The sequence below is a fragment of the Glycine max genome, chromosome 4 (assembly GCF_000004515.6).
Source record: "Glycine max cultivar Williams 82 chromosome 4, Glycine_max_v4.0, whole genome shotgun sequence".
Taxonomy (NCBI): domain Eukaryota; kingdom Viridiplantae; phylum Streptophyta; class Magnoliopsida; order Fabales; family Fabaceae; genus Glycine; species Glycine max.
In genome coordinates this window covers 38,842,744-38,854,594 of record NC_016091.4, presented here as the reverse complement: position 1 = coordinate 38,854,594, position 11,851 = coordinate 38,842,744, and positions in this window count along the sequence as shown.

Sequence of the window (11,851 nt, the reverse complement as noted above, 5' to 3'; positions counted from 1 at the left end):
ATGAGCCTTAGGGTAGATTTCAGGCCCATGGGCTAAGTATGAGCCCACTTATCTTTGTACATATTAGATTAAGGTTTCATTATTTTTTTGGCCTTGTATTTAGGGCTCCACAATATAGGTAAGGTACAATAGAAATGTAGGATTTTCCAGCCCTTGTATTTTAGGGCATCTAGACTTGTTTTTGTATTTGGGGTATTTTTGTAATTTCACATGCATTAAGTGAATATTTGATGTGTGTGGTTGAAAATAAATTTAATTGAATTGGGAGAAGCCCAATACAATTAAATTTTAGAGGGGGAGGTGAGCATTTTCTTGTTACACCTCATTGCCACATTATATAGTCACACTTTGTGCATGTCCTTCATGCTTTATATGCCTCATGACACCTAAGCACACTTAGTGGAGAATCTTGGACTTGATCTTGGATTAGTAGGTTGAACCATAGCTAAAATTCACTAATCATAATTAGTGAAATTTTGGCTCCAAAGTTTGGCTCCACAAATTCAATTTCAAATTCAAGTGAAATTTGAATAGAAATTTAAATATCCCTTCAATTTTGTATGACACTTAGGCTATAAATAGAGGCCATGTGTGTGCATTTTTTCAACTTTGATGATTCGAAAATTAAACTTCAGATTTCATAGCTCTTTTAGAGCACAAAATTTCGTGCTTTTCTCTTCCCCTCCCTTCATTCGTCTCCTTCTTCCTCCAAGCTCTTATTCATGGCCTCCTATGGTGGTGAGCTTCTTCTATACTCATCTTCTCCTTAAAGTGGCGTCTCCTCTCTCTCTCTCTTCCTTCTCCATTCCGCTGCCATTCATCTTCCAAGAAGCAAAGGAATTCATTAATGAAGAAGATCCTAGACCTACAAGCTCCAATGGAGCTTACATCATGTGGTATCAAGAGCATCTCCATCTAGGTGATGTTCTTTTCCTTCCTCTATCTTTTTGTTCGGTGAATTCTCTTTAATTCATTGTTCTTCATCTTATTCTCCATGTATATCTTCCATTGTCTTGTGGTTTGGTGCTGTTTAGAGTAGATTCAAAAAAATAAACCGATTAAATCTTAGATCTACACTTGTTCCTGTATTTCTATGGTTCAAATTTTGTAGATCTACTCTTGAATCATGTTTTTGTGTTTATTTTAGGTTCTATCAATTTTCATTCATAATATTCTTGTGCTGAACCTTTAGATCTAAATTTTCTTCCAAAATATTGATTAGAAAAAAAACACAAAATCTAAGTGTAAATCACTTAATCCATGTTGTCTTAGAGTCATGTTTAGTCATAGTAATTGTCACATTATGCTCTAAGTTTGTGTTGAATTTTATTTTGTTTATTGAATTCTAGATACATTTGTTCATGTATTCTTGTCATTATTAGCCTATCTTTTTAATTTTGAGTCTAATTCATACATGTTATTTAGTTCATAACATGTTCTAAACCAATTCCTAGAAGTAGTCTTGTTGTTGAACTCTTTTTCTGTTTTCTAAGATTCCTACATGATGCCTATGATGAAGTTGAGTTGTGGTGCTGAGTTGTGGCTGGATTTGTGAATCAAATAAGTCTTAAGCTCTCTTGAATTGTGTTATTCAAGATAATTGAGCATAAGCAAACACAAATTGTAACTATCCAAGCCTTAAGCAACATAAGCACTACTCTTGATTTCTAGGTTGAAATCGCTGGTGCTGGCAGCTTGAACATACGAACTTGTATAAATTACTGGGAATTGGTCACTACGTTTTTTGAGCTGAAATTTTAACTGCATTTTCTAGACATCTGGACCAAAATTATAAAAAAAGAACCAAGTGATTTAGATTAAAGGAAAAAATAAGAAAAATCACACAAGTTGGCAGAAAAATCAGTGTTCAGGAAAAAAAAGTGAAAGGAAAGTGTGCTTGTTGTTTTGGCTCAAAATTTGTTCTATAATTGGTGCCTATTTTATACCAATCCTAGTTCTGAAATTTCAATTGAAAATTACTGTGAATACAAGTGCCAAAACTAAAGGATTCTTGAGTCTTTTTTTTTAGTTTTTCTACTCTACTCTAGAGTCATTCTAGGTTTCTCTTTGAGTCCCAGCTTGCTTTTGTGTGCTTTTCATTGCTTTTATTGTTGAATAATCCTTGAAAATTTGTCTTGTTAAAAGTCTATTGGTTTAGCTTTCATTTCATTTTTTTTTGTCTTTGGTTATTGCTTGTCTCTTTGTTTCCTTACTTGTGAGTTGCCATATAGGGAATTGGAAAGGAGGATTGGTGCCATATCTTGAAGAATTTGAGACACCACCTTAAGAGCTATTAGACTAAGAAGCACTCCAAATTGAGTGAAACACTAAAGAGAGAATAACCACCACAATTGAGGAATTTTTTTTTGTAATTTTGTAATTGGCTATTTGCTTTGCTTTCAAATTTTGTAACAAAAAGGCCTTTCATTGGAAGTAAGTTGGGAGCCTCCAATAGGTCACCCTACTTCCATTTGTGTGTAATAATTTTTGAAAATTTTCCCTTAGGATAGTGAGTGTTTTGTTGGGTACCTTAAATGAGGTCATCCAAACACTCTTAGGATCTGCCTAGTTTGCATTTCTTGCATTTTAATTTCTTGCTTACTTTCATAGCTTATTTCCTTTACCCTCCATTGTCAAACCGCCTAGGTAGCTTGCCTTTTACCAATTAGTTTTTACCTTATCTTTCACACCTCTTTTAGTGTTTATTTTGGCTAGTTTCAACCATAGTTTCTTTTACCTTTTGTTTTCAAACCCCCAACAAGAAAGAACCATAACTTAGGAACCAACATGAGTCTTCATTCTTCATCTAGTGTTAATAGTGAGGGTTCTACTCCTAAGGACCCCTTGTATAAGATATTATATCAGTTGAGTTCCCTCAAGTTATGGAAAGAAAAACAAGAGAGAAAAGAAAAAGGAAAAAGAAAAGAGTGGAAGAAATAAGTCAAGATGAAAAAGAGAAAATAAGGAAAGAAGAAAGAAGGAAAATACTAAAAGTGTTAAGAAAAGAAAAAACATGCCTCTTATAGTAGTCATAACTCTTGCAAGAGCCTAAATGAAGAACTTTGTGACTATTATGAAGGAAGGAATAGGTCACATCTTAGACCTCACTCCCATAGGAGAGAAAAGGAAAGAAAGCATCAAGAGGCTAACATTAACCTCCCATACTTCCATGGGAAGGACAATGTAGAGGCTAACTTAGATTGGGAAATAAGGGTAGAGCAACAACTTAAAAGGAAGTCTACTTCAAAATCTTATGGCTCTCACTCTTATCCAAAGAAAGACCAAGGTCAAGGCATCTTAGGGGTGACACCTTCCAAGCCCAAAGATAATAAGGGGAAGACAATAGAAAAGCAACCCCTTAAGGCTAGTAAGCAAGAGAAAACTAGCTCCATGAAGTGCTTTAAATGTCTTGGAAGAGGACACATTACTTCTCAATGCCCTACCAAGAAAACCATGATTATGAGGGGCCAAGACATTTATAGTAGCCAAGATGAGGCTACTACTTCACCTTCCTCTAGTAAAAGTGAAGAAGCAAAAGGGGAAGAATCTAGTGAAGAGATCTATCCCCAAGAAGAAGGACAACCTTTAATGGTTAAGGAGGAGTGTAAGGAGGTAAGTGTCTCCTCCAAGGAGTTAGCTAAGAAGGAAAAACATTTTGAAATAAAGACAAATATTAAAGAAATTTCCCATCTTAGACAACCCACACATTTTCTCTTTTGTAAAAAGATACTTGTTAGCATTGCCACACCACTTAGGCTTGAGTTTATTCCTCAAGTAAAGAAGTTGTTGATGAGGGTTTGGTTCGCAAGAGCTTAAATCTTTGTGCTTTGTTGGTGCCCAAAATAGGTATTATTAGGCACGAAATCCCTAAAATAGGTGGTATGATGAATGTTTTAAGTGGTGCAACCCTCTTTTGTAAAATCACTTGTGCACCCAACATCTTCATGATTTGTGTACATAGGGACTCATTAGGTAGGTTTGTTCTTATTTTTAGTTTCAATACAAACTTAGGTACTCATATGGGACACCTTAGGTTTGTCATACTTTTTGGAAAAAATAATTAACATGAAAATACAGAAAAAGGTATGTTTTATTGCATTAATTTTCTTAATTTTTTAAATAGTGATCAAAGGGTTCCCATGAACCCTAAGAGAATAAAGGTCATTCTTGAGTGGCCCACTCCACCAAGTATAAGAAAAATTTGGGGCTTCCATGACTTAACAAACTCTTACAAAAGATTTGTTCCATATTTTTCTATACTTGTAGCACCACTCATTGAGTTGGTGAGGAACCATGTTCCTTCATGGGAAGATGCCCAAGAAATGGGTTTTCAGACTTTACCTTACTTCAATATACCAAACACCACTAATATATATGCTTTTATTCTTTTTACAGGTGTTGAGGAAAAAAAGCCCAGAGTTTCAAGAACCTCGGGATTTGAGGTCAAATCCTTTTCAAGGGGGAGGGAATGATGCAATCCTACCCTGCAAGGGCATTGGATACAAGACTCCAAGAAGATTGGCCCAAAGATGCAAGAGAAGGCCCTAGGATTCTCATGAGCCTTAGGGTAAATTTTGGGCCCATGGGCTAAGTATGAGTCCACTTATCTTTGTACATATTAGATTAAGGTTTCATTATTTTTTTGGCCTTGTATTTCGGGCTTCATAATATAGGTAAGGTACTCTAGAAATATAGGATTTTTTAGCCCTTGTATTTTAGGGCATCTAGACTTGTTTTTGTATTAGGGGTAGTTTTGTAATTTCACATGCATTAAGTGAATATTTGATGTGTGTAGTTGAAAATAAATTTAATTGAATTGGGAGAAGCCCAATCCAATTAAATTTTAGAGGGGGAGGTGAGCATTTTCTTGCTACACCCCATTGCCACATCATATAGTCACACTTTGTGCATGTCCTTCATGCTTTATATGTCTCATGACACCTAAGCACACTTAATGGAGAATCTTAAACTTGATCTTGGATTAGTGGGCTAAACCATAGCTAAAATTCACTAATCATAATTAGTGAAATTTTGGCTCCACAAATTCAAGTGAAATTTGAATAGAAATTCAAATATCCCTTCAATTTTGTGTGACACTTTGGATATAAATAGAGGTCATGTGTGTGCATTTTTTCAACTTTGATGATTTGAAAATTAAACTTCAGATTTCAGAGCTCTTTTAGAGCACAAAATTTTGTGCTCTTCTCTTCCCCTCCCTTCATTCATCTCCTTCTTCCTCCAAGCTCTTATCCATGGCCTCTTATGGTGGTGAGCTTCTTCTAGGCTTATCTTCTCCTTGAAGTGGCGTCTCCTCTCTCTCTTCCTTCTTCATTCCACTGTCATTCATCTTCCAAGAAGCAAAAGAATCTATTGATGAAGAAGATCCTAGACCTATAAGCTCCAATGGAGCTTACATCACTTTCTCCGCAACAAATTTCGCTCAAGGACTACCATTAACCAAGATAGACATAGCCCCTGAACAAAAAAAAAACTTATACCCATTTCCTCCAAGTGCAATCAAACCCAAGACGCTTCATCATATATTCAAGGAAGTCCCAACAAACAAAATCATAGGCCTTTTCAAAATCAACTTTGAAAAGAAGACAACCTCGATTTGTAGACTTGGCAAAGTTAATAAGTTCATTTGTAACCACTCCCCCATCCAAAATATTACACCCTAGCAAAAAGGTAGTTTGACAAGAAGATATAATAGAACCAAGAACCTTTTTCACACACAACGCCAATAACTTGGAAATGATTTTGTGTATGCTCCCAATCAAATAAATCGGTTTATAATCCACTAATGTTTGTGGGCTATCCTTCTATGTTATTAAAGAAATAAAAGATGCTGGAAATGTTGAATCACGCCTTCCAACCACTCTTCAGCACTCCTAAGAGCCACCAATTGATTCTTTTTATAGCATTCCCGCAAACATGCATGAAAAAATCATGTGTTCTCATCCCCCTCCTTAATCCGCCAAACTCTAGACTTTCGAGCAATCATGTTCTCCTTAGTTCTCATATTCCTCCACATATTTTCCTCAAGATATTTCCTTTGATCTGTATCAACCCCCAACCCCTTGCATAACCGAATGTCCAGGCCATCCAGTTCATCCACCTTTCCCTTAATAGAAATAGATAATCCTCCCAAATCATCATGATGCCAAGTACGTAATTTGCCTTTTAAGAGTTTAAGTTTTGCTTTAAAGGCAAAAATTTGCAGTATGGATTTCGGGAAATCTGCTAAAGAAAAAACATGTTTGCCCATCTCCCTTTGAAGGTGATTTAGATAGGCATCCCACCTTGTCGTGATAGTCCTCCCTAGTGTGACTGATCCTCGAATTTAGACTGTGTTGCCGCTGCTGACGTACCTCTCTCCCACTACCAATGAGAGAGATATTCGTATGCTCAGATAAAAAAATGGGGGGTGTTGTCTCTTAGTCTCCTAGGGACCAAAGGCCAAAAAAGATGCAATTTCCTTAGATTTACTAAATCGTGTTCCTTAGATTTGATAATGCCCTAGCACCTTCTGAAAAAAAAAAAAACTAAAATTAAAACCACATGAACTCAACATTTAAATCAAATATATACGCACTTTATTTTCTTTTTACATATCACTTTATAAGTAAATAAATTTATATTACAAAATGCATGTACGAATTTTACTCCCACCATCGTCTTCCAAGACCCAAAAAGTGAAGTGAGGCTTTTTAACCTTTAAACTTCTGAAAATTGTAAGTGAGATGCTGGTAAAAGAAATCTAGATCAGCAAAATTAGCAATGATATATGATGCAAACATAAAATTGAAAAACAATAGAATAGCAAGATGATCTACAAAATAATCTAAGGTTCCAACCAAATCAAAACACAAAATATTCCTACAATAATTTTTACAATATATTCAGTTTTTCTCTATCTTCATCACATGCTCATTCAGTTAGAATTGAGTCAGTGATCGATCTGCTACGTGAAGCAGACCGTAACAGGCCATCCCCACCTCAATAATCAAAGCCATGTTCTATCCCCTTCCTCTCCCACTCAATGGACGTCGCGCACAACAAATGGGATTGAAGATTGTGTCCTCTTCGTACTATTCCCAGCTTTCTAAATATATCCTAATAATTATTATGATGATAGATGAAATGCATAAATTAATATATTCATGGTGCATGTTTGGAAACTTATCTAAAAGCTACGAATCATATATCAATTTAGTTCAAAAACACAATTATAACTATTAACTTTCAGTTAAAACATTAAAAAAAAATCACATCACATCACGTCACTTACAATCACATAAGTATTTTTAACATAAATTACAAATATCTTTCATTGAAAATTATCATACTTGATTATAATAAAATTACTTTAAACGCCAAAATTTCGTTAGAAGTGATCTTACTCGAATTGAATAGGATCAATATAAAAAATAAAAATTTTCTTTTAAATATTTAAATAGTTGCATACATATAATTTAAACTTAAAATAACTTACTAAGATAAAATAACTCCACAATCAATAAAAATGTTCCTCTATTGGAAGTTATCTTACTTGAGTAGATTATGATCATTCCTCTATTGGAAGTTCTGTAAAAAAATTCTTTTAAATATTTAATTTGAAGTAGTTGCAAACCCTGAATTCAAACTAATCAGGCTTAATGGCTTTTAATTCATCATCCTAATCAATACATATAAATATATTGACTCATCTCTCCAACCGACAATGGGAATTTGTAACTCACTCACAACCTCTCTAATTATCTATTTAATTTGACAGTTCATGCACGCATTTATTGGCTGGGTCATAATGCTGTGAAGTATCTTACAGGGGTGATGGTGATGGAATACATTCATTCATTAGCAAGATACTCACTACTCAGTGGACAGCGGTGATGATGATACCTGATATTGCGTTATCAGTTTGCATCTTTCACGAAGAAGCAAGGACTATGTAGTACACAAAGGAAAAATTCGTCTCTCGTTTTTCCCTTCCGGCAACATTATGTATAGCAAGCATTACTTTGGATATATGGTGGGAGGGGTTGTTTGTATACATTTCTTTTTAATAAACTGCGACTATACGTACTGTACATGTGGGCACCGATTCTTGACAAAGATCATATATTAGGAAAATAATCACTCTCAATTGGAAAAAGAAAAAGAAAACTTGGATTCTCAAAAGTGGGAAGAACTTACTGTTAATTTTTTTTATGATACTGTTAATTTTTTAAAACCTTCACTTTACAATAAAATATACTTCATCCCTTCTAAAATAAGTGTAGTATTTGAAAAAATAAATCATCCTAAAATAAGTGTCATCTTAATTTTTAAATGTAATATTAATTTATTTTTTTTAATAAGTGTTGTTTTATCTTTTCAATATAATACTAATAATAAAATTAGTTTTATAAAATTATTATTTTCTTAGTTTTTCTTGATTTATGTAAAACAACTGGAACCAACACTTATTTTCTGAAAAGAGTATTATATTAATAAAATTTGTTAAAGGACCACTGTTTTATCCGATGATAATGTGATGGAAGATCCATTTCTTCAATGAAAACACCATGTTCTAATGAGAAAAAAGAGATAAATACATATGTAATAGGAAGAAAAGGATAAAAAATTATTAGTATTGATAAAATGTCTAATATATAGAAATGTTTATATATTATTAACACAAAACAAGTTATCCTAAATTTTTAAATGGAAGTGTATTCAGATTATCACACAATTAGATGTCAAGAGTTGAATTTTTACCACTTTTTTAATTTAAAATATTTCAATTACATGCATGTCTAAATAAAAAAAAATAATTTTATTTGTTTAATTTTGATTCATTATTAGCATAAATTTTGTGGTTCTATTACTTAAATATTTTACTAATGAATTAGCAGATATAAATTATAGAGAACAATATATTAATATAGCATCAAATTTATTAAATCTTTGAAAGACTGAGATAAAACTTGGTCTGACTTTTTAGCTTAAAAACTTTTTTAAGTTTACAATTAAAATTAAGAACTTTAAATGTCTTACTAGTGTCTTAAAACATTGGTTAAAAAATTAATAAATATAAATGTCTTTAATTAGATTAATTATTAGCATAAATATTTTAGTACCATTATTTGAATATTTTGCTAACTCATTAGCAGTTGTAAATTACAGAAAACAATACATTAATCTAGCGCCAAATTCATTAAATCTTTAAAAGACTACGATAATATTTGGTCTGACTTTTTTTTAGCTTAAAATTTAAAAGTCTTACTAATTAGTTTCTTTAGGTATTGGTTAAAGAATTAATAAATAAATTTTTATTGAAAAATATGGTGTAGTATTTGCGAAATCATAATGAGAACACAATAATAATGTTTCAATAAAAAAAACTTTTCACTTTAATTCCTTAATTTGTACCGTTAGGGCAGCATTTGTCTAAATTTAATGTGGAAGATGTTTGATAATTTTCTATTTTTTAAGTGTAAAAGTTATTTTTAAATCAAAACTTACTGTATAATGTGTTTTTAAATCTTGATATTTGAAATAAAAAAGAAAAAGAATAAATGGAATTTAATTAAAATCCTTTAAAATAAATTTTTAAAACTTATTTGAAAGTTTTTTCGTTAGAAAAATATATTTTAAAGTCTCTTTTAAAAAAATTAATATGTTTGGTTCAATTTCTCCATACTAAAAAGAAGAGAAGTTAAGATAAGCTACAGTCCTACCTAAGCTACAAAAAGCTATGTATAGGTTGGTAAATGATGGAATGGAAGCATTTCGTTGTTTAATTTGTAAAAATTAAAATGAAACATAATTGAATAAATGAGTCTTGATCAATTTTATTCAATCCCTTATTACTTAATTTCATTTCTCTTTCCCTAATAATTAATGAAAGGAAAACGTCTAATTATTAAATAATTATTTTGTCTTTACAAACTCTTCCCCTCTTCTCTCACCTATCAATATCACCACTATTCCATTTCTAGCCACCATTTTTCACCATTAAATTCCAAAACAATTTCACAAAACCCAACATTTTAATAAGAAAATTTCACCTTTACCTTGACAGTCTTCATCACTCTAAGGCAGGTTCTTCAAAAAAAGATCAATTCCAATGTAACATTTCCTCTTCTCTTGGCAAATCACGAATCTAGTTTTCTTGTATTTTTTTTTTCATTGTTTGTTATCCTTTGCCATTTCCTTTTTCTATCTTAAAAATTAATTTTGTGGGATTGAAATAGAATATTGAAAGTAATATATGATAAATTAAAAAGTTAAAATTCATTCTATTCTATTCTTTCCGAACGACGGTATGAAATTCTTTGTTCCATTATATTATAAAATTATGATATTTTTATTTCAGTTCAATTCATTCTATTTCATTATACTCTGATATATTGTATTCTATTCTTTACTATCCATCCATACATAAGTTTTAGATCCAAAATGACTTTTATCTCTAATATAAAAAGCACGATCATTATTTTGGGATAGATCGAGATTCAAAATGCCCTTTATTTTTTCAACGAGAGTATATGACTTTTTTCTTTTTTTCTTTTTTAAAGAAATTGTTATAAAATTGTCATTCCTTTCCACTATCCAATTAACCAAAATTGAAGACAGTTTCTGGGTACGTAGGTATAGGTTGAAGCGAATCCAATCTGAAACTCTCATTGTGGTTAAGTTCTCCACACTTATTCAGTTATAGCTTGCAGACAGAAAGATAAGTACATAAAACCAATAACCCTTAAGCAACAGACAACAGTACGTCATAATCATAATCATTTTGTTTTCCGTAAAAGAAAAAGATGAATTTCTAATAAGCCATCTTTCTCCAAGGACAGTTTTTTTTTTTTTTACTGATGATCATAGGACAAAGTTCAGTTAGTGTGTTTTATGTTGACTGAATTGAAATTTAGGGTTTTATTTTTAATTAAATATTCATTCTTTATATATTTCTTAATTGTTATAAAGCATGTGTAAAGAACACCTAGGTACGGCTTAGGTGCAGAAATGAAATTTCACATTGAATGCATATTGTTGGTAGGTTTCTGGGGTTCATATGGTTTCATTTAGGTTACATATGAAGCTTAAAAACTAATATATATATATATATATATATATATATATATATATATATATATATATATATATATATATATATATATATATATATATATATATATATATGGTTCTAGCTTTTCACAAGTAAAACTGCAGTTGGCAGTGTCCTGAGATGAACCTCTCTCAATAATTATTTTGGTGAAAATCCCAATTTATTCTGGATATTGCTTGGTTTTGAAGGAAAATCTGCAGGCTCTTACCCTTCACACAGTACTGCGGGACACAGCACAGCCTTATCAAGGCTTCTTGTTCTTAAAAGAACACTGTTTAATTACCAACTAATACTGTTACAACTTCAGTTGAGCTATTAATAAGAAATCTGTAACAAAATTAATTAATTAATTATTTTTTTCCTCCTTTTTACAACTTGCTATGTAAAGACCCACCTAGGGTTCCCTTAAGCATTGAAAAACTAATCTTGTAGAGGCCCATTTTTACTCGTTTACTGTTGATCAAGCCCACATTTTAAAGTGTAAAAAATTAAGCTTAAGATCACTCTTTCAGATGGAGCAATAATTGCCTATTAGGGTTTTTCTTGTTTGGCAGGCTACAAAGTATTCTAAATATTTAAAGACCTAAGCAAGACAACAACATAATTAGGAAAAGATGGAGTGCTATATAGTTAGTGTGCCAAATTATTCAAGTTAGCAAGTCAAATCCGTGCACTAAAATTTCTTGGTGCTTTATAACACACTTGGATCAATTAATTTAGCACATAGGTATCCGCATC